This window comes from Notechis scutatus, chromosome 1 (assembly GCF_049901735.1).
Source record: "Notechis scutatus isolate UNSWTSFEM ecotype Mainland chromosome 1, rNotScu1.2, whole genome shotgun sequence".
NCBI lineage: Eukaryota > Metazoa > Chordata > Lepidosauria > Squamata > Elapidae > Notechis > Notechis scutatus.
In genome coordinates this window covers 134,989,905-135,017,037 of record NC_142009.1, presented here as the reverse complement: position 1 = coordinate 135,017,037, position 27,133 = coordinate 134,989,905, and the positions used below count along the sequence as shown (strand labels likewise).

General features: G+C 43.7%; 1 protein-coding gene across 3 annotated transcripts in view; it reads right to left on the bottom strand.

Annotated features, from left to right (window-relative positions):
* LPIN1 (lipin 1) overlaps nucleotides 1-27,133 on the bottom strand; it is a 122,511-nt gene that overhangs the window by 69,966 nt on the left and 25,412 nt on the right. The window lies entirely within an intron of this gene.

The following is a 27,133-nucleotide window of genomic DNA, read 5'->3' as shown; positions in this document are numbered from 1 at the left end:
CAATATATGACTTTAGATTCATGTATTTTTATATGGCTATACTTTCTACATTCATGACATTTTGATCCATATGCTGGTCATTGTCATCCATACTGTGTCAGCTACACTGTTTGCATAAAGAACAAAGTGTTGTCTTACATCTTGTACTAAATAGAGATTGAATGTGTCAGACCCAAGGAACCAAGAATGACATGAGAAGTTACCTCAGAGAACTTTTTAGATCTCTACAGACTTTTACTTCAGAGAAGTTTTTATTGTTGTTCAACTGCAGACAGAATCTTGCCAGATTAAAGCACTTATCTGTATAACTATTAGACATATATAGTAGTCAATAAACAACTTGGGGGTGTCGGCCTACACCATCTTCCTACATACCAAGGATTCTGAGCTATGTTATGTCTTTGGTCCCTGAGAAAGAGCCCCTCCCTCCTGCAACTCTGGACTACACCCCATCATAACTTTTGTAATAAAGTTCTGTTGATAGCCAGAAGCTGGGTGTACATGCATATATTATTTTATATCTATACTATGAAATAGAGGAAAGAAAATGAGCCCTTTTAAACTATCATAAAATAGAATGAATTCTGGTTAAAAGTGCCGTTATCAATATTTTTTTGCAGAGGCTTCCAGGGCTGAATTGTTACATGTTTATCCCACCTTTAGTACTTTATAAGTAACTTGGGGTACGTAATCCTCCTTTCTCCCCTTATTTTCCCCACAACAAGAACCCCTGTGAGTTGAGCTGAGCTGAGAGAGAGTTGACTGGCTCAAAGTCACCCAGCCAGCTTTCATGCCTAAGGCGGAACTAGAACTCACAATTTCCTAATTTCTAGGCCAGCACCTTAGCCATTTCACATACAGTATGTTGTTTTTTAATATTGTTGTAACAGTTTCACAATCTTCGAGGCAGCTGCTAATCTATATTCAAAAATAAGAGCCTTAAGTAAGCACAATGTGAAATTACTACCTTAATAGTGTACATGCACTCAGGAAGTAATTTGATCTGAACATCCTTTAATTAACCATCCTACAGCAATACAGGACAGTATGAGAGACTACTGGGAGCCATTCTGCAGAACTATCAAGACTTGTACTAAAATATATAAGATAAAATACTGAATTAATATCAACAATTTGCAGAGATGGAAGTATCAATAGGACACCATAATAGGCCAGGGGCTTGCAATCCTCAACTTACTACCATTTGTTTAGTGACCGTTTGAAATTACAACAGCACTGAAAAAAATGATTTATGACCAGTCTTCTCACTTACGACTGTTGTAGCATTCCAATGATCATGTGATCAAAATTCAGAAGCCTGGCAACTGGCATGTATTTATGACAGTTGCAGTGTCCTGGGGTCATGTCACCACCATTTGTATCCTTCCCAGCCAACTTCTGGCAAGCAAAATCAACGGGGTAAGCCAAATTCACTGAATGGCTGCATGATTTACTTAACAACTGCTGCAATTCACTTAACAACTGTGGCAAAAAGGTCATAAAACGGGGCAAAACTCACTTAATAATTGCCTTGCTTAGCACGGACACTTTGGGCTCAATTGTGGTTGTAAGTCAAGACTATCTGTAATTGATAAAATAAGTCATCTGCTGGCTAGCTGGGGACTTCTAAATATTCTGCAAAGACAGCCATTGCCTCCTTCCAGGGGAAGACAAATGAGGGGAAAGGAAGAGAGAAAGTTCTTGGCTCTCTGGGAGCCTTGGCTGGGAAATATATTTTGTCTAACTAGGCCTAGAAATTTAAGCCCAAGGCCTAGAAATCCTGAGGGGATTGAAACCAGTAAGATAAATTTGGCAGGGAAAGTATAGACAGATATGTAAAGGATTTCTTATTTCTTCTGGGTGCTACTTGTGTTCTCTGGCGTAGCATTAATCTGTATTCTTCCTTCCTCTGCCCTCCTTTATTGCTTGCTCAAATTAATGATAATTAGTTTTAATAGGCAGTTCTCAGCCTTGTGTAGCTTAAAAACAGATGACATATTTTTCTAAAACATATCCTTTGTTGCCTTCTTAAAATAAAGATCCTTTCTTTTCGGATTAATCCAGCACTGGTCTTTTCCTAGTATCATACATTCCAAAACCCTTTGGATTTGGCTATTTTGATTAAAAGGGAAAAAATGGGCCATTTATTTGAAGACTTATTCCTGAGGAAAGCAGATTTCCAGTTCTCCCCGTTCAAGATCAGATCATCAGGTACTGTAAATCCCTTCCAGAGAGCAATACTTTCATCTAAGGGTACGTACTTCTAAACTCAGTTGGGAGAGTTTAAGGATAGTGATTCAGGCATACGTTTGACAAGCTTGTGTTTGTGAAAAGATACCTACCTGCACCTCTTCCGTACTACAGTGGATGAAATTTTTTGAATCCTATTGAGTCCATAAATCAAAATTGGTTTTGTTTTGTTTGTTTTGATGCGTTCCCAAACAATAATCACATCCAACGCTGCATTTCAGAATCAGCTAAGGTCAAGTAAGTGCTACCATTTAGCATATGCTTGGCTGATAAGTATGTATATATTATTTAAATAAAGTGACATGAGAGTTAATTTGATGTAGTGATTAAGACACCAGGCAAGAGTCCAGGAGATTGTGAATTCTACCTTAGGCATGAAAAACCAGCTGGGTGACTTTGGACCAGTCACACACACACACACACACACACACACACACACACTCAGCCCAACCCTTACAGGGTTGTTGTTGTTGTGGGGATGATAGGAGGAGGAAGAAGTATTCATATGTTTGCCTCTTTGAGTTGTATATAAAAAAGGCAGGGTAAAAATCTAAAGAAAAAGCAACTGACCTAAGTCAAATTGTCATCTTCAAGCTTTATGCGTTTACAGGGCAAGCACTGCCTCTCTTGTACATGTCCACAGATAACTCTGAATGTGAGACAGCCCATCTAGATTGAAGAATGTAAGTTATAAGATATACTGTGTTTCTCATATAATAAGGCTGGGTCTTTTTTTTTTTTTGAGCCCTGAAAAAACGACTAGGACATCTTTTTGGGGGTGAATTAATTTCTCCCCTCCCCCATGCACCAGCGCCGTCTCCAACAACAGCATCTGAGTCACTCCCGCTTTTCCCCCATCCCCGTAACAACAGGAAAAAAAGATTTTGAGGTACCTGGGAGCGCCGCGTGCTGCGTTTTGGTTTAATCCCGAGCGGCTGGGTGGGCGTGAGAAGAGCCGAGCGAGCGTCTCTGCTGCTGCTACCCTTGGTGCTCCAGCAAGTTATGGAGGCAGCTCCCCCACCCGAGAAGTGGCTGAAACGCTTCCACGGTTCCTGCCACTGCTGCCGCTGTTGTTGGAGATGGCGCTGGCGAGAGAGGCTCCAGCACCGGTGGGAACCGTGGAAGCTACGGAGTCTTGAGAAGCGGCTGAAACGCTGCCGGACATCCACGCTGATGCCGCCCACCTGCTGACCCGGGTAAAGGAGGGGTAAGGGAGCCCTCTGTGCTCCACCATGATTGGCTGTTAGGAGCGGCTGATGGTGAGGCGTAGCTGCCCGCGGGGCACTCCTAATGGCAAGTTCCCCCCGCCTTCCCCCCCAATTTTGAAAGGTTTTAAACTAGACCTAAATTTGGGGGGAGGGGCTTAATTTCATTTTATGCCTAGAAAACATGCTGGGTCTTCCTATGGGGGGGGCATATTGTTGGAGAAACACGGTATTCATATCAGCACTAATACCCCAAAGGGTTGACATTCACTTTTTGTCCCAATATTTTCTTTCAACTTCAGTACCATATTTATATACTGCTGATTCATTGATTCTTTGCTTATGTGCCTTCAAGTCAGTATTGATGTTTAGCAAGATAGACCTTCTCCAGGATGATCTGCCCCCACTCTGGCCTTTCAGGGCTCCCCAAAGCCCACCAATCAATGCAGTAATTGACTCCATCAATCTTGTTGCAGGTCTTTCTTCTATTTTCTTCCACTTTTTACAGCATGATGGATCTCTCAAGGGAGCTAGGTCTTTCTTTAATGTGTACAAAATAAACATTTAACCTAATCATTTGGGATTTCACTAAAGATTTTGGATTGATTTGTTCTATAATCCATTTGCTTGTGTTCTTCGCTATCCATGGTATTCTCTGGAATCTTCTGTAATACCAAGTTCAAAATAAATTTAAATAACAGCAATTCTAACAACAATAATAGCTTCCATGCTTTTTCTATCCAGTTTCTTCACCATTGCTTTCAAGACTTGTCCCATCCCAATTTAAGGCTTAATCCCAAAGCAGATTAAGAAAATGACATGAGACAAGAATTTCTAAAAACCAATGTAGTCTTGGTATATATTCCTGGCATTTTTTGATCATCTCTCCCAGTGTTAGGTGTTAAGAAGCTCATTCAAAGCTGGGTTACAATAAAAAAAAATACTTGTGGAGGAATCAGAAAATTGCTTATTACCATAGAGCTCAAATCAGAAAGTAGGCAGAGATGGGCAGTGACCGATCCAGACATTCCTCATCACCTCTCTCACTAATTGAAAAGTTTAAGCCAATAATAAACAATGAGGATGTAAGGCATTAGCCAATTCTCTATTTATACTTCCTAAACACGGAGTCTCATGTGCATTTCCTCTCCTTTCTTCTCTACGGTTAGCCAAAATGGCTATAGGGTGTTTGCAGTAAACAACAACAACACCTAAGTCCTTAACTTTCCTTGAACACAACTTTTGTGACACGCTCACTTGCCCAAGACAGAGCTAGCCTTCCCTGGTAAAATGGCATCACTGTTGCTAATTACAACCTTTTAGCAATAGCAAAGGCACTTAGACTTATGTACCACTTCACAATGCTTTACAGCCCTCTCTAAGCAGTTTACAGAGTCAGCATTTTGCCCACAACAATCTGGGTCCTCGTTTTCTTGGAAGGATGGAAGGCTGAGTTGACCTTGAGCTGGTAAGGTTCGAACTGCAGAACTGCCGGCAGCCGGCAGTCAGCAGAAGTAGCCTACAGTACTGCATTCTAAACACTTTGCCACCACCACTCTTTTGGCTTCTCATCAAAATTTTAGCTGCTTTAGATATTACTATAAGAAAAAAAAAATGCAACACTAAAAACACCAATCTCCACCACTATCACAAAGAAGTAGCACAGCAAAACCAGCAGAGGGGAACTACTATACTAAAATCCCTTCTACGCAGAGGAGGCGTGATGGCTCAGTGCGTAACCCTGACCCATACAGTCCCAAGATTCAAACTTTACTGCCCCAGGTCCCGGGGGGGAAAGACCTCCTTTAAAGCTTTTGGGAAAGCTTAAAAGAGCGGGAACCTGCAGGACTTCAGGGAGAAATGATGACAGCTGCCATTAAAAACATGAACAGAGGGACAGGCTGCTTCTCAAACCTTCTGGAATGCAATCATAGCACTAAAGAAATGTATCTAGGTTACGGAGAGAGATTTTGCACTGCCTCACCCACCTCCTAAAAGCATCTGTCTGATAATTTTCTATTTAACTTCTAAATGTGACTTGGAACACTCAGAAAATCATCCGATAGGTTAAGATGGAAAGAACAAATGTAAGCAAGAAAATAATTAAAGCAGGGAGTGGAAACACTGTTACCATGCCACCCCAGCTTCAAAATGTTCCAGTGGTAATAACTAAGTATTATTAGCTCCTTACAAAACACAAACATATATTTAATGTATAGCCACAACACAATTAGCATCGTGATCATGACTAGCAAAATCTGTTTTCCTTTACTGCTTTGAAAACCGACAATCCTCGTTCAGTGACATTCAAGTCACAACAATACTGAACCACAGGACCGATATCCGCTCCTTGTAGTTGCTGCCGTCACAGAATTGCAGTGATCCCCATTTGCAGCCTTCCCTGCTGGCTTCCAGCAAGCAAAGTCAATGGGGAAACTGTCAGGATGCCAAAAATGGTGACCACATGACCACAGGATGCTGCGACCACACAGAATTCATCTAACACCTAACACAACTGTCATAAGTCGGCATGGTGGTGTGACGTTGCGTTTAATGATTGTATCACTTAGCAACAGAGTCGGCAGTCCCAACTGCCATCATTAAGCAAGGATTACCTTTAGTGCTATTCGCTTACACGAGGCTTTATTTGAAAGTATATGCATACTTCCCAATAAGTATGCAAAAAGGATTAGGCCTTAATCTGCCTAATGCCTTCAGATTTAGGGCATATCTACACAGCACTTGTCAGCTGCTCCTGTCCTAAACTCAGGATAGTTTAAATCTAAAGTGTGTTAAGAAAAATCTGTTTGGATTAAGATGGTTTGGCTACACCTTGAAAAGGAGCTGACTACCATGTCCACCCACTGGGCAATTCTCTGCTGCTGATCTTTCCCATCTTTCTGTCCAATGGCCAACCGCTTTCCTTTTGGCGTTGGTGGTATGCATATATACCTCAAGGGGTGGATTCAAAAATTTTAGCAACCAGTTCTCTGCCCGGTTGCTGGGTGGGCGTGGCCATGGTGGGCGTGGCCTACTCGGCCTCCTGCACCATGGCGGGGGTGGGGCATTTTTGCCCTCCCTGAGCTCTGGAGGCTTTCTTCGACCCTCTGGGAGGGTGAAAACGGCCTCCCCAGGCTCCAGAGCGTCTCTGGAAGCCAGAAATGGGCCCATTTCCAGCCTTCCCGAACTTCCGGGAGGCCTGTTTTTTGCCCTCTCTGAGCCTCTGCGCACGCCCTGCACTTATTTACATCCAAAACGGGCCGCGTGGCGAATCCTGGGAGGGTTGGGGCGGTGTGGGTGGGGCCAGCCAGGAGTGGGATTTGGGGGCGCTCTGAACTGCACAGAATCTTCTCTCCCAAATCCCTGCGAACCCCCAGCAGCCCACCCCTGACATACCTGTATATAAACTACAGGTAGTCCTCGACTTAAGACCACGATTGAGTCCAAAATTTCTGTTGCTAAATAAGAGTTTTGCCCCATTTTACAATCTTTCTTGCTACAATTGTTAAGTGGCTCTGGCTTCCCCGTTGACTTTGCTTGTCAGAAAGTCGCAAAAAGGGCATCACATCACCCCAGGACACTGCCATCATCATAAATATAAGTCAGTTGCCAGATGTCTGAATTTTGATCACAGGACCATGGGGATGCTGCAGCGGTCATAGGTGTGAAAAACGGCCACTCTTTTCAGTGGTATTGTAATTTGGAACAGTCACTAAATGAACTGTTGTAAGTTGAGAATTACTTGTATGCAGTGTGTAACTATTCCAAGTTACATTCAAATAGACAAAGGTAAAGCATCAAAATGATGCCCATACCCAGAAGCACAATAACCAGCTTAAAATAAAATGTCTTTTTTACATTTCCAAAATATTTCTTGATGAAGATCCCTTAATGCCCAGGTTGACATGTGATTTTAGTGAATCTGTTATGTTTGGAGAATAATGGAGACCAGACATCTGACCAGTGACTTCAACTCTTTAATAACAGTAAATAGAATAGAACAGAGCAAGGCTATGGGCAGCAGTAGCCCCTTTTATAGGGTTGGCTGCTACCCTATTAACCAATACTAAGTGCATCAAGTTCAAACTAATAACCAATAAGAAGTGTCCTAAGCTTGGCCAATCAGGGGCTTGTTATGAACCAATCCTTGTTCGTTGTTTAAGGACCAATCAAATGTGCAGGCTTCCAAAACCTGCTTTGCATTTAGGCTTAGTAATTTTTATTCATTCACAACACCCTCCCCTTGGGTTCCGTTTGAGGGAGCTGTAACAAAATCTTCAAGGTAGACAGGCCGCTTGGTCTGTCTGGATGATTTCCGTGGCTCCACCGGGTTTGTTCTCAAGTCCGGTTCCGGTGGAGCGTTTGGATGATCTTTATTAAGTTCCGTTTCGCTGCACGGTGATTCCGTGCTGCTTCCACTGTTGTTGTCTCCGCCAATCAGTGTTTCTTCGGGTTTTGCAGTTCGGTTTCCCGTGTTCAAGTCCCATGGAAAAGTCAACTCCCTCCCCGCTTCAATCCCGGTACTTCGCTGGGCCGTAGGATTTCCGTTGGCCTGCTATCCGTCATATCAAGTCAATTTCCTCGATATTTCCTCCCCCTCAGTTGGTGAACCCGGGAGCCATGGGCGCTGGGTAGTAATCTCGAACGGAGTTGGTCTATGTGGCGTTTCCACACCCTCCCATGCGTCTGTTAGCAGGCGGTAAGATTTAGGCCCAGTGAGGTGGGTAACGGTTGCGGGTATCCATAAAGGGTCGCCGGAGAAGTTTTTGGCAAAGATTAAATTCCCTACCTTAAATTCCTGGCATTTGCTGCTGGAGCCGAAAGGTTTTTCGGGTGCGTATGCGGGTGGAGCGGTCGAGGTGCGATCATAGTTTCCGCCCCATAAGAAGTTCGGGCGGTGTTTTGTTGGTCACGCTGTGGGCGTGATGTGCTGCAACAATAAAATTCGATTGATTTTCTCATCGATGTTTCCAATTCCATTTTGTGGAGGGTCTTTTTACAAATTGTACCATGCGCTCTGCACGCCCGTTCGCCGCAGGGTGCGCGGGCGAGGTCAGCGCATGGCAGATGCCCCAGTCAGCAAGATATTGTTCAAATTGTAATGCTGTGAACTGTGGGCCATTATCCGAGACGAGGACGTCCGGAAAACCATGTGTGGCAAATAACCTGTTTAATTTGTTGATAACGGAGTCCGTTGTAGTTGTGCTCATTCGATGGATCTCGAGCCAATTTGAATAGGCATCGACTGTAATAAGGAAAGTGTGCCCTTTTGTAGGCCCCGCAAAGTCAATATGGATACGGGACCATGGTCCTCTCGGAGTTTCCCATTTGGTTGGGCTTGCTTTAGGTGGGGCATTGCTGACGTCTTGGCAACGGTGACAAGTAGCGACCCAGGCCTCGATTCTTTTGTCGATTCCCGGCCACCAGGCGTAGCTCCGTGCGAGTGCTTTCATCCGCACGATGCCGGATGTCCGTCGTGCAATACCGCTAAAACAGTTCGTTGCAGTTTGCCCGGGATTACGACTCTATCGCCCCACAAGATGCAGCCCTTTTGAGAAAACAGTTCGGTTTGGCGTGCTTTAAAAGGCGCCCATTCAGGTGATAGCTGTTCTGTTGGCCAACCACGCTCAACCCAGCGTAGGATGTGTTGCAGGACCGGATCTTGTTTTGTCTCGAGGGCAATGTCTCTCGCCGTCAATGGCGGCGCGTGTAGGGTCTCAATTTGCAACGTTGTGATGGTTGGGGCTGGATCTTCAACCGATTCTGGAAGCGGTGTTCTGCTCAATGCATCAGCGTGGAGAATTGATTTCCCGGCGGTGTTGCAAGGTGTAGTTGTACGCCGCCAAGAATTCAGACCAGCGGGTCATTCTGGGGGACAATATATACGGGGTTGGTTTATTACCCGCAATAATCCCCAGTAGTGGTTTATGATCAGTAATTATTGTAAACGCACGCCCATACACATATTCATGAAACCTTTTAACTGCCGCCACAATAGCTAAAGCTTCTTTATCCAGCTGACTATAATTTCTTTCAGCTTTAGCTAAAGTTCGTGAAAAAATGCGACGGGAGCTTCTGCTCCGTTCGGCAACACGTGGGCCAGGATTGCTCCAACCCCAAAAGGTGAGGCGTCACAAGTAATAGTTAACGGCAGAGTCTCGTTGTACTGCATAAGTACAGAATTAGAAGTTAGCAATTTCTTTACTTGTTGGAAAGCGTTTTGTTCACGTTGTCCCCAAACCCACGTTGCTTTTTTGTCTAAGAGTCTATGTAATGGTTCAGCTATCGTTGCTTTATTGGGTAAAAAGACGTTATAAAATTGATAAGTCCAAGGAACGCCTGTAGATCTGCCTTATTCCTTGGAGTGAGGGCCTTCTTAATTGCCTTTAATTTGTCCTCAGTGGGATGGATTCCTTGACTGTCCAGGAGGTATCCCAAAAACTCCACCCTTTTGGTACATAACTGGCATTTATTTTTTTTAACTTTGAGGCCTGCGTTTTGGAACCTTTGTAAAACTATGCGGAGTCGTTTTCTGGAATGTCTCTGTTCGGGGCGGCGATGAGCACATCGTCGAAATACAGTACGACCCCACTTATTCCTTGTAACAGCCTTTCCATTAAGCTCTGAAAAATTCCTGGAGCGACGCTCACCCCGAACTGGAGCCGGTTGCATTTAAATGCGCCCTATGCATGACGATAGTTTGCGCCTCCGCGGTGGCCGGATCTACAGGCAATTGTTGATATGCCTGTGCTAGGTCTAGTTTAGTAAAACTTTCCCGCCGCCCAGGAATGGAGCAAGTGTTGCACTACCGGCACTGGATACGCACTTTGCTGAAGTGCATGGTTTAGGTGGCCCGGTAGTCTCCGCAAATTCTCAGTGACCCATCAGGCTTGATAGGCGTCACTATTGGGGTTTCCCATCGGGCGTGGTCGGTGGGTTCCAGCACGCCCTGTTCTATTAGCTTATCGAGTTGTTCATCGATTTTAGGTTTCAGTGCGAACGGCACCCGACGCGGCTTAAGGTGGATGGGTGCTACCGCGGTTCAAGTTAAATGAGATCAGGGTCCCCTTGTACTTGCCTAGTCCACTCACAAAACGTCTTGGAATTCTTGCACGAGGGCTTCCTCCCAATCGTTGCTCTCGGCACGGTGGACTCCGGCCACAGTGATTCCGAGGGTCTGAACCATTGCAGGCCTAAAAGACTAGGCCGGTCACGGTCCACGACAGTCAGTGGCAGTGCGACGGTGCGGTCCTTGAAAGAGACCTGAATCGGCGGACCCGACAACGGGAATTCGGTTACCCTGGTAGTCTTTGAGTATAACCCTTTGAGGGTTAAGGTCTTGGCGGCGAATTGTCGGAATGAGCTGTTGGAGCGTCTTCCAGGACACCATCGAGAGGGATGATCCTGAGTCCACCTCCATTACACAAGGTTTGTTTTCGATAGCGACCTTCACTCTGATCTTCCCGGCATCAAGGGATGTAGCGTGGCCTATGGTAATTGTTTGGTGGGTCTCTTTCCGCCTGGTTTCTTCACGCCTGGTGGAAGTGGTGGACGGTTTGTTTCTGTAGGAGTGGCTTCCCCATTGGTGATTCAGTTTGTCTCGGGGTGTGCCGAAGAATCCTGAAGACTGGTATTCGCCTGTCGGGGTTTGGAGTTTTGTTTGCTTCTGCAAACCTTTGCGATGTGACCTCTTTTCCATAACGCGGCAGAGTGCGTCGAGGAATTTGCAGCTGGATCGTGGGTGATTCGCTCCACATCCTGCACACGGTCGAAGTGAGCGTTGTGTGGACTGGTCTTGTTCCGCTCGGAGTCGGTTGACCTCTTCCTCATCGCTATCTGACGGGGATTCTAGGTCTTCGTGGTGAGTCGATACCAGGTGTCTCTCTGAGCGAGGCAAGGTATCGTTGGCGAGTTGGCGTGGCGGTGCGCTAGTGCGCCGCATTCGGGCTGCCGACTTTTTGGTTGCCTCCGCTGCGGTGGCTTCTTTAAGGGCATCGGTGAGGCTGATGTCCCCTTAGCCATGATTTTACTCTGGATCGAGCAGTCTTCTAGGCCCAGAACTAGGTGGTCACGGAGGGCTTCTTCTAAGTCAGAGAACCCGCAGAGGCCTCCAAGGTTGCGGAGGTCTGCGACGTAGTTGGCAAGGCTCTCGCCTTTCCGCTGGTTCCTCTGGTAATATTCATGTCTTCTAAGGTTGGCACGGTGGGCGCGTAGTGGGCCCGTAGTAAAGGCTCGAGGACGTCCCAGTCCATCTCTTTACTTCGGCTGGCTTGGCAAGTGATTTTGCCATTTTAAACACGGTAGGCCCGCAGTGAGTTAGAAATATAGCTCTTTTTTGCCGGTTGTTGCATCTTTCAGATTGTTGGTCTCCAGAAACATCTGGAACCTATCCATGTACGACTCCCAGTCTTCGGTTTCTGGGTTGAATGGAGCGGGTGGTACGGCACCGCTGGTCATGTTGCCGTTGATGGTGCGTGTTCGACCACGTGCTCTGTTGGTTGCTCTGTAATTCAGTCAGCTCTTCGGTCTCCGGATCCCATCCTCGTCGCCAGTGTTATGTTTGGAGAATAATGGAGACCAGACATCTGACCAGTGACTTCAACTCTTTAATAACAGTAAATAGAATAGAACAGAGCAAGGCTATGGGCAGCAATAGCCCCTTTTATAGGGTTGGCTGCTACCCTATTAACCAATACTAAGTGCATCAAGTTCAAACTAATAACCAATAAGAAGTGTCCTAAGCTTGGCCAATCGGGCTTGTTATGAACCAATCCTTGTTCGTTGTTTAAGGACCAATCAAATGTGCAGGCTTCCAAAACCTGCTTTGCATTTAGGCTTAGTAATTTTTATTCATTCACAACAGAATCAGTAATTAAAATACCTGTTTTGCATTCAAAATAATCTCCATTCAAAAACAAGCAGAAAACTTTTTATAAAAATTACTATTCCCCCCCCCACACACACACACGTCTCTCTATTATTCAGTCACCTGAGTCTGCAATCACTTTTACCTCAAGTGATTGGCAAATTAAATCACTGAGAACTGGTAAAAGAAATGTCTGGAGTTAAAAAAAAAAAAAAAAAAAAAAGGCCCAGGAGAAAATAAGTAATTAACTTCTTTTGGCTTTGAGACCAGAAATTTTTTCTCTGTGAAAGAAGCATCCTAATCTCTGTAGCTCTGAGAGAGGTCACAAAAGTCCTCTGAAAAGAAAGACATGGAAAATGAAGGTCATTCCACCCTCTGCTTTGGGTTAACCTGTAAAGATGTAAAAAGCTGCCTGCCAAAGCAAGAAAAACAGCGCAAGAAGAAAACAATCCTTGCAGCAGGAAAATGTGCCTGGAACACCTGCAACGGGACAGGAGTGTGAAAAGTGATGTCATCTGTTCCTGCCCTCAAATAATGGTTGGCTCCCTAACTACAGACAGTTCAGTCATCATCCAATATCCATTCATCAAAGCTAAATATGGCAATAGTTAATCGGACGTGTAAATAGCTATCAACTGAATCTCTACAATATAAGTTTCAGCAAGAACATATTTGTTTGTTTAATTAATTAAATAAATAATTTATAACATTTATACAAGCAGCCATCGTAACCAACTCTTGGCAGGTCCCAATCAAAAGTAAGAACAACAAAAAACAGTAATAAAACTGTCAAATTAAGACATTAAAAAAAAACTGGCTCCGGGTCCAGCTTGTGATGTACAGTCATTTAATCGTACCCTAGCAACTTGGGGGAAGAAAAACTAGATCTTCAAAGCTTTATGGAAGGCCTAGAGGATAGAAGCCTGCTGAACTTCATGGTGGGGGTCTTCCATAGGGCAGGGGCTGCCGTGGAAAAGGCATTCTTGCTCCCATCAGATGGCAATTTTTAAGGGACAGAATTAGGAGCATTCCCACCCTATCTGACCAAGTAGGATAGGTAAATGTCCTATAGATGCCTGCAGATAACCTGGCTCTGTACCATACAGGGCTTTAATGGTGAATTGAATTGCACCCAGAAAAAAAACTGGTGTTTCATGGGCAAATCTAGGAGGTCCTATTACTGTGCTTGCTGCTGCGTTCTAGACCAGTGGAAGTTTTTTGGGGGGGGGTCTTCAAAGACAGCCCCAGGTACAGTAGTAGCCAAAATTGTGGAAACCTTTTGGGAAAAGTGTCTCCTTATATATTTTATGCCATCACTACCAAACAGGGAGATCTTGGTCTCATCACTCCAAATAACACTGACAACATGGGTTCCTCTGTCCAGGTAATATGGGTTTTAGCCCAGTTTAGTCTTTTCAACCTTTGTTTGAAAGATAAAAGTGGCTTTTCTTGTGGAATTCTAGATTTTAGGCCAAATTCCTGCAGTCTGTGCCAAACAGTCCTTGCACTCAACTTCACATTGCATTGCGCCATTTCATCTTGTATACACCCAGATGATTTTCTTCTGTCACGTAGGCACAGTCTCTTAATTCTTTTATCATCATTTGCTGTTGCGAACCTTTACCTGTCTTTTGTAGTTTTGTATTGACCGAGTCTCCTTATACCTCTTCAAAAACTTAGAAATGCCACCTTTGGTTAAGTTTCCACCAATTTTTCTTCTAATTTCTTTATAACCGTAGCCTTGTTCACTTAATACTATTTTACATCGTTTCTAGGCGACTAGTCAACTCTTTGCACTATTCTTTAATTTTATTACGTTTCACAAGCTCATTGCCAAAACAAGATGACACCTGATTGGCTCTCTAAACACTCAGTGGCTCTAAACACTCTAAATGCTCATTGGCTACAATCAGATGAAGGAAAGCTACCTGATATCAACCTAAGCAAGTTGTGCTTCCTTTTTCTGGTTATTTGGCTATAACTTTTCAAAGACTACAGAAAATTAAACAAACTTTGTTGCATTACATTCTTGATTAAATTATCCTTCCATTAATATACAATTTTATGGTGCTACTCCAAAAAAAGGTAGTTATTAGCCATCAAACCTCAAAAATACACTTTTCCCAAAAGGTTTCCACAATTTTGGCCACTTTTGGTAGAATTTATTGCAAGTAATCCAAATGGGAAGTGACCAAGGCATGAGTGACTGTGAGCAAGGCCTACCGGTCCAGAAAAAGGCACAATTGGTACAACTAGATGAAACTGCAAAGCCACCCCCCCAGCTATGGCTGCTACCTGCTCCTCTAGCAGAAGTCATGAATTCAGGAGGGCCCCTAAATTGAAATGCAGCTCAGCCCAATACTGTGTTTCCATCACATCAGGCGGGGGTCTTCCTAGCCAGACTCTGACAGATGCTGAAAATATTCCTCACAGGGATCCTGCCTTGTTTACCCAGATCCATCTTACCCAAGAAGAACATGGTTACCTGAATCCAGGCTGCTGGTCGACTACCTGGAGATGCAATAAGGGTGGAGAAATAATTATCTCCTATTGCCACAACGTTGAGCCTAATATATAGGCTCTTACCTGTGCTCAGTCAGCATCACTGTTTGTCTTACATAAGAGGTCCTAAAAGGCCTCATTCTTACCCAAGAAATATTAAGAAGCAGGCATACAGTAGTGTCCTATAATAGCAATAGCACTTAGATTTATATAGCGCTTTATAGTGCTTTACAACCCTCTCTAAGCAGTTTGCAGAGTCAGCCTATTGCCCCCCAACAATCTGGGTCCTCATTTTACCCACCTCGGAAGGATGGAAGGCTGAGTCAACCTTGAGATTAGAACTGCCGAATTGCAGGTAGCCAGCAATCAGCAGAAGTAGCCTGCACTACTGCACTTTGCAGCTCATAATTCTTCTTTTAAGGCAAGGATCTCCAACCTTTTTAATTCTGCGGACTGGCAGAAGCTTTGGTGATTTTGGTGACGAGGAAGGAATGGTTTTGCATGCTAACCTAAATCCTGCACAAATGAAGCTTGGCACATCCGCATGCTGCTTTGGCGGCCTGGCCCTCATGCCGCTTTGGCGGTCTGGTTTCCAACAGGCACAGTCCAGTAGGGATCCTCAGCCTGGGGGTTTGGGACCTCTGTTTTAAAGGTCCTAACAGCAAAGTGCCATCTGGTGGTCTCCTTGTTTATAGGAAACCACAGCAATTGGACAGAAAGGCTGGGCCTGGGAACTACCATTTTCATTTTCCACAGTGTTCAGCATGGATGACACAGGAAAGAAGTGATGGAACACTGAAAAGAGTGGCTTTGAATTCCAAAGCACTTTTTCCTCCGTGTCAACTCCATCTTGACTTAGCTTCAACCTATTCTTTTTTCAGTCCATCTCATCCATCTCTTAACTGATGGGTATCTTTCTTGTCTCCAAAAGAGAGGTTGCCAAGTCTAGCCCTCAAGAATCCCGAGAACCACTAGATGACACCAGGGAGATATGAAGAACCTTTAAGATTTTTGCTTCCTTCTAGTGATTTTCCAGATTTTTGCAGCTCAGATACCAATAATCCTGTCCTACAGCATTTCTAGTTGTTCCTGGAGTCCATTTCTTAAAGAGCCCTTATCTTCAGGGAGGCAGCTGAGATAATCAGGAGTGACAGTATTTAGAAGAAGTCCCAAGGAGGCCTCACAACTGATTCTGCTGAAATTGTAGAGTCCTAGGCCTTGTTTAAAGACATTACATCCTGAAGCAGGGCCTGCATTCCTCAGTTGCAGCATATATTTCTAAAGGCCCTGATCAGGAACTGTGATTGCACACAACACCTTCTCTCTGAGGATGACAACAGCGCTGGTGTTTCACAATAAATGAGGCAATCGTGCAGATGTTTCAAATAACATAAGACATAAAGATATTGATTCTGGGAAAACAAAACTGTACGCTCAGTCTCAAAAACAACTTTCTTCAGTGATATAATCAGCCTGTGACAGGCTGGGCTTCTTGCCAAGAATTTGAGGGCAGAGTTGAACGCAAGCATTTCTTTTACCCTGCACAGTTAAAAATAACACCCCAATGGTCTCCCTTTTGGAGATAGAGCCACAGAGTCACATGTGAACCTGGAATATTGAACGTTTTAATAAAGTAGATCATTTTTATAAAGGAAATCACAAGCTTCCTTACAGATGTTCATTAGACTTATATAATCAAGAATAGAATACAAAGGTTTATTTATGAGCAACATGGAATATTGGACTGAACATATTAGGATAAACTGTCCCATCCACTCTAAAAAAAACTGACTTAGAAAAAAAGGCTATAATAAATTTGGAAAAAATGGGGAAGGAGGAATAAGCATCTCTGAGAGAAAGATGGAATGTTCAAATAGAGTGTACGGTCATACTCATATTTGCCCACTACTTCCTTCAGCTCCACCTGCCTTTAATAGGGCACCCCAGAAAAATTATCCCTAAAAAATGTGGCCATCAATAAAAGCTGTCCACCCTGCCCTGAAATTGTCTCTCTGTGTTCTATTTGGTCTTAGCAAAGAATAGCCTGTGACCTTCTACATCAGATATAATTTTATATTTATTTATACAGATAGTCCTCGACTTATGACCACAAAATGGAGCCCAAAATTCATGTTGCTAAGCAAGACAGTTGATAAATTATTTTTGACAGCAAACCACACTCCTTACTAGCCCTTATGATGTTACCTAGCATGGGTAATGAAACGTCTGCAAGAAAACAACCAAGCTCAGAGAGCACCAAGGACCCCTCATTTCAACCCTGAGCTACAAATATTCTCCTTCATTGGTAAATGTATTTTGCCCCATTTTACTACCTTTCTTGCCACAGTTGTTAAGTGAATCGCTGCAGTTGTTAATTAGTAACGTGGTTGTTAAGTGAATCTGGCTTTCCCATTGACTTTGCTTGTCAGCAGGTTGCAAAAGGCGATCACGTACAACTCTAGGACACTGCAATTGTTATAAATGAGTCAGTTGCCAACTGTCTGAATTGCAACTGTTATAAATATGAATCAGTTGCCAAGCGGCTGAATTTTGATCACATGGCCATTGGGATGTTGCAAGAGTCATAAATGTGAAAAACAGTCATAAGTCACTTTTTTTCAGTGCCGTTGTAACTTCGGATGGTCCCTAAATGAATTGTTGTAAGTCAAGGATTACCTATATATATTATTTAGAAACCTTCCGTGTCCCTCACAGAGAAACTTTGGATAGTGCTGCCATAGAAAGCTAGGGGATAGAAAATATTGACTCATTCAAATCTCTTTTCAAGCTAAATAATAAACAATAAACCTTATCCATATAAAGAAAAAAGGGAATGTTTCAGATATAGCAAGAAACATAAAGGGACTTTGGGTCCAACAGCATTTTGGAGATCTGCTTCTCTCTAGGCAAAGTATGAGAAAAGATATCTCTTGTGAGATATTGAAGTATATTTAAGCACCTTTATATGTCTGAATATCTTATAAAACAGTATTTTATAACAGCAACAAGTTTCTTGAGGAAAAAGGGAGGGAGGGAGACTAGAATAAATGTGATATTTCAGCTTACTGCATCACAAGCTAGAGAATGAATAAAATCTGTGGAATAGATTGCCCTTACATAAGGGTGCTGTAATAACAGAAGCTGCAGAATTAGCAGTCTGGAATATCCACATGCCAAATCAGATGTGAGTTTGAGAAGATTCGTGAACAATGGACTCCAGACAATAGACTTTTCCCTTAGCAACAGGAGTGATATCATTGCATAATAACATTCTTTCAATGAAAGATTCATGATGCAGTTGATTTAATTTAGAATGATGTAGGGACTGCATGGTGACATATGGCTACTCCATCTGTCATTGCCAATGCAGTAAATGTAATTGGCAAACATTAGAAGTAAAATAGATCAACACCTAATTATTGCCCATACTGTTATATTCTGGGCATGGGTGCAAGTAATTGAGACGAGTCAGTGACTTAGTGAACTTCAACTCTTTATTAAGAATCAGAAACAGAGAGCAAAACCTTTGGGCAGTAGTAGCCCTTTTATAGGACTAGCTACTGACCTGTTAACCAATGATCTGTGTCCACATGCTTAACGTTTGGCCAATGAAAGATGTTAAAGTAATAGCCAATCAGGTTGTTCCCTGAGGACCAATCCCAGTTCGCTATCCTAGGCCAATCCAAAGTGCAGGATTTCAAGCCTGCTTAACATAATGTTAATAAGTTTATTTCAATTGGTTTTTGTTAGTTCATAACACCCCTCCCCCCTAGGTTCCGTTTGAGGGGTGCGGTAACATATTCGCGTAGATATGCAGGTCGTTTCACCTGCCTGTTTGATTTCCGCTGTTCCACCGGTTTTTGTCTGCAGTCCGATTCCGGTGGAACGCTATGAAGGGTTTCTGGTGCGGCTAGTTCAGTTTCCGCGCGGGAGGACTCGGCGCGGCTCTCGTTGTTGTCATCCCAGTCTCCTAGGCTTGCTTCCGGGTCCCGTGGGCTTGCTTCCCTCGTGCTATTTCTGGGCGGAGATATCACCCCGCTCCCTGATTCTTCTTCAGTTTGCGCGTTTTTTTGGTTAGGTTGCTGGTCCCCATGATTATGTCGTCATCAAACCCGTTTTCGGCCTCCTCGATATCTCCTCCCCGCTTAGTTTGTGAATCACAGGAGGTGGGTGCCATTCTGGATCGAAGTTGATCTATATAGCGTTTCCAAAGTCTCCCGTCATTAGTCTGTAGGCGGTAGGATCTGGGGCCGGTGGGTTGGGTAATAGTTGCAGGGACCCATAATGGGTCACCTGAACAGTTTTTAGCAAACACCAAGTCGCCTACCTTGAATTCGTGGCACTTCCCGCTAGATCCACAGGGTTTTTCTAGTGAATACGAGGGATGGAGGCGGTCGAGGTGAGAGCGAAGTCTCCGCCCCATTAGCAGTTCGGCAGGCGTCTTATTCGTGATGCTGTGTGGGGTGATGTGTTGAAGCAGGAGTATTCGGTTGAGCTTGTCGTCGATGTCCCCATAGTCCATTTTATGTAGGGTTTTCTTGACGAATTGTACCATTCGCTCCGCCCTTCCATTGGCCGCAGGGTGCGCCGGCGAGGTGAGCGCGTGGCGGATGCCCCGGTCCGCTAGATACTGTTCAAAAGCTAGGGCCGTAAACTGGGGCCCGTTATCGGAAACTAAAATGTCTGGTAGCCCATGCGTCGCGAATAATTTATTCAGTTTATTAATGACTGACTCTGTTGTGGTTGTCTTCATTTTTTGGATTTCTAACCAGTTTGAATAGGCATCAACTGTTAATAAAAACGTGTGTCCTTTGGTGGGTCCCGCAAAATCAACGTGGATACGGGACCACGGGCCTCGAGGGGTTTCCCACTCGGTTGGCGTCGCTTTAGGTGGGGCGTTGCTAACGTCTTGGCACTTCTGGCATGTGGTTACCCAGGCTGCAATTTGTTTATCAATACCCAGCCACCATGCGTAGCTTCGTGCGAGCGCCTTCATGCGCACGATGCCCGGATGTCCCTCGTGTAATACTTTTAAGACAGTCTGTTGTAGCCTCTCTGGGATGACTACTCTGTCCCCCCAGAGAACGCAACCTTTCTGGGAGAAAAGCTCTGTCTGCCGATTCTTGAATGGTGCGAAATTGTCGTGGATTTGGTCGGCTGGCCATCCTCTTTCGACCCAACTGAGGACTCGTGCCAGGATAGGGTCCCTTTTTGTCTTGATCGCGATGTCTCTCGCTGTCAGTGGCGAGTGCAGCATTTCGATTTGGAGCGTCGTGAGGGTTGGAGCTGGGTTGTTGACGGCTTCCAGAAGTGGAGAATGACTCAATGCATCAGCGTGGGGAATGGCTTTCCCTGGGCGATGTTGCAACACGTAATTGTAGGCAGCTAGAAACTCAGACCATCGAGTCATTCTTGGCGATAATATATAGGGAGTTGGCTTGTCTCCCGCTATAATCCCAAGCAATGGTTTGTGATCTGTGACTATCGTAAATGCTCGTCCATACACGTACTCGTGAAAACGCTTCACAGCAGACACAACGGCAAGGGCCTCCTTATCGAGTTGGCTATAGTTCCTTTCGGTCTTTGATAATGTTCATGAAAAAAATGCAATAGGTGCTTCGTTTCCGTTTGGAAGTACATGGCTTAAGATCGCTCCCACTCCAAACGGTGAAGCGTCGCAAGTACTATTCAAAGGTAAAGTCTCATTGTACTGCATCAAAACAGCGTCGGAGGTTAGCAAGTCTTTTACTTGTTGGAAGGCACTTTCCTCTCGACGTCCCCAAACCCAGGTAGCTCTTTTATCAAGAAGTCTGTGTAAGGGCTCCGCTACAGTCGCCTTCTGGGGCAAGAAAATGTTGTAGAAGTTAATGAGCCCCAGAAAGGCTTGGAGGTCTGTTCTATTTTTGGGCATTGGGGCATTTTTAATCACTTTTAACTTGTTATCGGTGGGGTGGATTCCTTGACTATGGAGAAGGTATCCCAGGAACTCCACCCTCTCGGTACACAATTGACATTTATTTTTTTTAACCTTCAGGCCGGCGTCTTTAAATTTCTTCAGAACCATTCTGAGGCACTTTTCTAAAATGTCTCTATTAGGGGCGGCGATTAATACATCATCAAAGTATGGTACGACCCCTTTTATACCTTGTAAGAGTCTCTCCATTAAACTTTGAAAAATTCCCGGAGCTACACTCACTCCGAATTGGAGTCTATTGCACTTAAAAGCGCCTCTATGTGTAACGATAGTCTGTGCTTCCGCAGTTTCCACATTCAACGGAATTTGGCTTGTGCCAAATCCAATTTAGCGAATATCTTCCCACCACAAACCCGGTGGAGCCACGGAAATCATCCAGACAGACCAAACGGCCTGTCTATCTTGAAGATTTTGTTACAGCTCCCCTCAAACGGAACCCAAGGGGGAGGGGTGTTGTGAATCAATAAAAAGTAACTAAGCCCAAATGCAAAGCAGGTTTTGAAAGCCTGCACACTTGATTGGTCCTTAAACAACGAACAAGGATTGGTCCATAACAAACCCCTGATTGGCCACATTTAGGACACTTCTTATTGGTTATTAGTTGAACTTGATGCACTTATTATTGGGTAATAGGGTAGCAGCCAACCCTATAAAAGGGTTACAACTGCCCATAGCCTTGCTCTGTTCTGTTCTATCTACTGTTATTAAAGAGTTGAAGTCACTGGTCAGATGTCTGGTCTCCATTATTCTCCAAACTTAACAGGGGACAATATATACGGGGTTGGTTTATTACCCGCAATAATCCCCAGTAGTGGTTTATGATCAGTAATTATTGTAAACGCACGCCCATACACATATTCATGAAATCTTTTAACTGCAGCCACAATAGCTAAAGCTTCTTTATCCAGCTGACTATAATTTCTTTCAGCTTTAGCTAAAGTTCGTGAAAAAAACGCGACGGGAGCTTCTGCTCCGTTCGGTAATACGTGGGCCAGGATTGCTCCAACAGCAAAAGGCGAGGCGTCGCAGGTAATAGTCAATGGCAGAGTTTCGTTGTACTGCATAAGTACAGAATCAGAAGTTAGCAGTTTTTTTACTTGTTGGAAAGCGTTTTGTTCCCGTTGTCCCCAAACCCACGTTGATTTTTTGTCTAAGAATCTATGCAGTGGTTCAGCTACCGTTGCTTTATTGGGTAGAAATACGTTATAAAAATTGATAAGTCCAAGAAACACCTGAAGATCTGCCTTGTTCCTTGGAGTGGGGGCCCTCTTAATAGCCTTTAATTTGTCCTCAGTGGGATGGATTCCTTGGCTGTCCAGGAGGTATCCCAAAAACTCTACCCTTTCGGTACATAAGTGGCATTTATTTTTTTTAACTTTGAGGCCTGCGTTTTGGAACCTTTGTAAAACCACTCGGAGTCGTTTTTCTAGAATGTCTCTGTTAGGGGCGGCGATGAGTACATCGTCGAAATACGGTACGACCCCTCTTATTCCTTGTAACAACCTTTCCATTAAGCTCTGAAAGATTCCTGGAGCGACGCTCACCCCGAACTGGAGTCGGTTGCATTTAAATGCGCCCCTATGCGTGACGATAGTTTGCGCCTCCGCGGTGGCCGGATCTACAGGCAATTGTTGATACGCCTGCGCTAGGTCTAATTTAGCGAAAACTTTCCCGCCGCCCAGGGAATGGAGCAGGTGTTGCACTACCGGCACTGGATACGCACTTTGCTGAAGTGCGTGGTTTAGGGTGGCCCGGTAGTCTCCGCAAATTCTCAGTGATCCATCAGGCTTGATAGGCGTCACTATTGGGGTTTCCCACCGGGCGTGGTCGGTGGGTTCCAGCACGCCCTGTTCTATTAGCTTATCGAGCTGTTCATCGATTTTAGGTTTCAGGGCGAACGGCACCCGACGCGGCTTAAGGCGGATGGGTGCTACCTCAGGGTTCAAGTTAAATGAGATCGGGGTCCCCTTGTACTTGCCTAGTCCGTTCGCGAAAACGTCTTGGAATTCTTGCACGAGGGCTTCCTCCCAATCGTTGCTCTCGGCACGGTGGACTCTGGCTACAGTGATTCCAAGCGGTCTGAACCATTGAAGGCCTAAAAGACTAGGCCGGTCACGGTCCACGACAGTCAGTGGCAGTGCGACGGTGCGGTCCTTGAAAGAGACCTGGAATCGGCGGGACCCGACAACGGGAATTCGGTTACCCTGGTAATCTTTGAGTATAACCCTTTGAGGGTTGAGGTCTTGGCGGCGAATCGTCGGAATGAGCTGTTGAAGCGTCTTCCAGGACACCATCGAGAGGGATGATCCTGAGTCCACCTCCATTACACAAGGTTTGTTTTCGATAGCGACCTTTACTCTGATTTTCCCGGCATCAAGGGATGTAGCGTGGCCTATGGTAATATTCATGTCTTCTGACTAAGGTTGGCACGGTGGGCGCGTAGTGGGCCCCTAGCAAAAGCTCGAGGACGTCCCAGTCCATCGCTTTTACTTCGGCTGGCTTGGCAAGTGATTTTGCCATTTTAAACAAGGTAGGCCCGCAGTGGGTTAGAAATATAGCTCTTTTTTTGCTGGTTGTTGCATCTTTCAAATTGTTGGTCTCCAGAAACATCTGGAACCTATCCATGTACGACTCCCAGTCTTCGGTTTCTGGGTCGAATGGAGCGGGTGGTACGGCACCGCTGGCCATGTTGCCGTTGATAGTGCGTGTTCGACCACGTGCTCTGTTGGTTGTTTTGTAGATCAGTCAGCTCTTCGGTCTCCGTATCCCACATTCGTCGCCAGTGTTAAGTTTGGAGAATAATGGAGACCAGACATCTGACCAGTGACTTCAACTCTTTAATAACAGTAGATAGTGCAGAACAGAGCAAGGCTATGGGCAGCAGTAACCCTTTTATAGGGTTGGCTGCTACCCTATTAACCAATAATAAGTGCATCAAGTTCAACTAATAACCAATAAGAAGTGTCCTAAAATGGCCAATCAGGGGTTTGTTATGGACCAATCCTTGTTCGTTGTTTAAGGACCAATCAAGTGTGCAGGCTTTCAAAACCTGCTTTGCATTTGGGCTTAGTTACTTTTATTGATTCACAACAACAAACATTATGTAAAATAGTCTAATTTTCTGCTGATTTTATCTTGAATTATATATGTATTGCTACTTCTGGGCAAGAAAGCAGGAGAAAGGTATTTGTTTTGATTGGCTAACCTGCTGTAATTAACCATTAACTAAAACTGAAACTGAAATTGAAACTTGCACTGATAGTTCTTCCCTTCTTTAAAAAACAAAACCTATCTCAAGAGATAGGTTGGGCTGTCCTGTATGTTGGATCAAATCATGTGAATTCCCAAGTTGTCATCACAGTTGCCAACATGCCCAAAAGGGAACCAGGCAGTTTGACAATTGTATTCTCATGTTGCTTTTTACTGTATGTTGTTTACTACGTGCATGCTATACTTAAGGAAGATAAAAGAGAGCATATGTACTCCCTGAATCATATAGCCACCCATAATTTACATATTGCATTGGAATGCAAGTGAAAAAGACTGCAGTTTGTGTTGTGATGTTGCACCATGTCACTTCCTCATTATGGTTTGTAATAGATACACATGAGTACATATATCTAAGTAGAGCAAGTAAAACCAAAGTCAATGTGGCTTGGTGTTATGTTTTGTTTTGTTTTTAAAATAGAGTCAATGTTGTTTAGAAGACTATTGAAGACTTCCTTTTACGGGAAGGGAAAGAGAATTAAACCCTAATGCCTTTAGGCCAGCTATTCTGGCTGGGGGATTCTGGGAAATCTAAACATCTTCAAATTGCCAAGGTTGAAAAACACTGCTTTAGACTTAGATAAGAGCAGAAAGGTCCTCCTCGATTCAAAGTTACAATACATCTGATTGAAGATAAGTCTTTATTCCTTCTTGTTTTTATCTTCAATTCCTGAAACTTCACAAGCATACATGTATTGATCAGTGAATGCTTTGAGAATCTTCTGCTTATTCTTGATCAAGAACTCCACTAAATAACGTGGATTATGAATTTAATGGTCACTACTGCCTCCACCACCACATTACCTCCATATATTACACAATGCATGCACTATGCTGCACTATACAGTTTTCATTCTTTATATGCTACCCTTTCTTTGCTGCTACTAATATCATGAAATTATGAAGCAACGTTTAGACTAAATCTGTTCTTACACCATGGAAGAATTTATTTGCACTAAATAACACTTCTACCATGTAGTCCAAGGCACATACATACCGGGCAAATAAAACCAACAGCTGAACTCGCCGTAGGTCAGTTTTCATGTTTACAAGCTTTTGGAAATGGATTTAAGATGTGAAACTAGACATATAATAGCTCCAGGCATCAAGGGAAGGCACAGAACAAATGCATATGACAATGACAATTTTGAGAATCTTCTGCTTCTATTCTTGTTCTAGGAACATACATAGTAAGCTGTTTCCATCCATATATGTTTGGCAGTAAACCTAACACCAAGCAAGTGAATAAAAATCTTGCAAATTTAATGGCAGGGAAAAGTAGTTATCTGGGTCCGATTTCTTCTTCAAAGTCACAGTTAGTGGCTTTGAAAGTCTGTCTACCCAAGAATGTATAATAGTAGTGATGACAAAGATAATTATTGTTACAGCTCCAGGGTAAATAGGTAAAATGAAGTTCAGAGTTTTCCATGCTAATATAGTTTAATATACTGTTCAGTAGTAATGGTTCCAAAATGATCACCTGACCATTATTCTTAGGGTCATTTTCTAAAGGTACAAAGTTCAAATTAATAATTCTTTTTTAACATGTGATTATCTGCTTTGAATTTGAAGTTCCTCTTACAGTCATAAAGCAGTCTGGTGGGCATTTTCTTGCAAAATCTGTAGCAACCTTTGCTCCATAAATGACAAATGAAGCCTGTTTTTTGTTTTGTTTTTTTACAGACTACCAATAGCTGTCTTTCCTGGTCTTTTTGAGGTTTGATGCCTCTTTCCATTGCATCCTTCCCAGGGCTGAGAGACTGGCTCAAGTTCATGCAGATTCATCTCACCGTCTCCTGGTTTCTAAACTCATGCCTTCATCATTAAATCCAACTGGCTCTTTTCTTTTTGTATTGCTCATAGCAAAAACACATAAAAGAACAAGAATGAAGTTAGTCCTACTATGGCAAACCTACTGGTCGCACACAGTTTTCAAGTAAGAGAGCATTCCTTATGTGAGCAACCTTCCATAATTTGAAATTTGAATTACAACCACAGTGAGAGACTAATCAATGTAGTTTAGATTTAGAGCGCCTTCCTGTCAGCCTTATGGGGTAAACCAGACATGGAACATAACATAGATGAGTGAAGTCTTCTTTACTATAACACCTACATTAACAGAATCTTGCAAATCTGAGAGCATAAACTTCCTGCCCACCACTTTTAGATGCTAGGCCCATTAGGGTGGTTCCTTCGTACGTTTCTTCCTGAGTATAAGGAAGTATACTTTAATATATAATTTTTATAAATTATTATACACTTATGGCATGAAGAGTCAGAAGCTGCGAGGAGAAACAGTATACTAAAGCTATGTTAGCCCATAAGAGGATGCGGTGTCTATCAGAAATGTCAGCAGTTCGAATCCCTAGCGTCGCATAACGGAGTGTGCTCCCGTTACTTATCCCAGCTTCTGCCAACCTCACAGTTTGAAAGCATGTAAAAATGCAAGTAGAAAAATAGGGATCACCTTTGGTGGGAAGATAACAGCATTCCGTGTGCCTTCGGCATTTAGTCATGCTGGCCACATGACATGGAGACGTCTTTGGACAGCGCTGGCTCTTCAGCTTTGAAATGGAGATGAGCACCGCCCCCTAGAGCCGGAAACTACTAGCACGTATGTGTGAGGGAAACCTTTACCTTTACCTTAGCCCATAAAAATTCTGTACTTCATTTTGCCTATTTACACATACACACACACACACAAAATTTATTTTTAGATTCTTCTTGGAAGCAGAAGTTAGGGTGAGTATTGAATATATTATTAGATTAGATTATTATTATATAAATTACATTTATTATTATTATACTAAGGAAACTTCTTAAGTTTCTTCCTAAGTATAAGGTCTCCTGTTTTGGGCAGGAGATTGAAACAGAAGATCTCTGAGGTCCCTTCCAGCCCCATGATTCTATTTTATCCTGATCTGAAGAGGAGAAGAATTCATGTTGCATCAACAGGCTGTGCTATTATAAGGTACACCCAGAGGTGGGATTCTACCAGTTCGGACCGGTTTGGGTGAACCCCTTGTTCCAATGATCAGCTGGCTCTGAACCAGTTCGCTGCAATGAGCA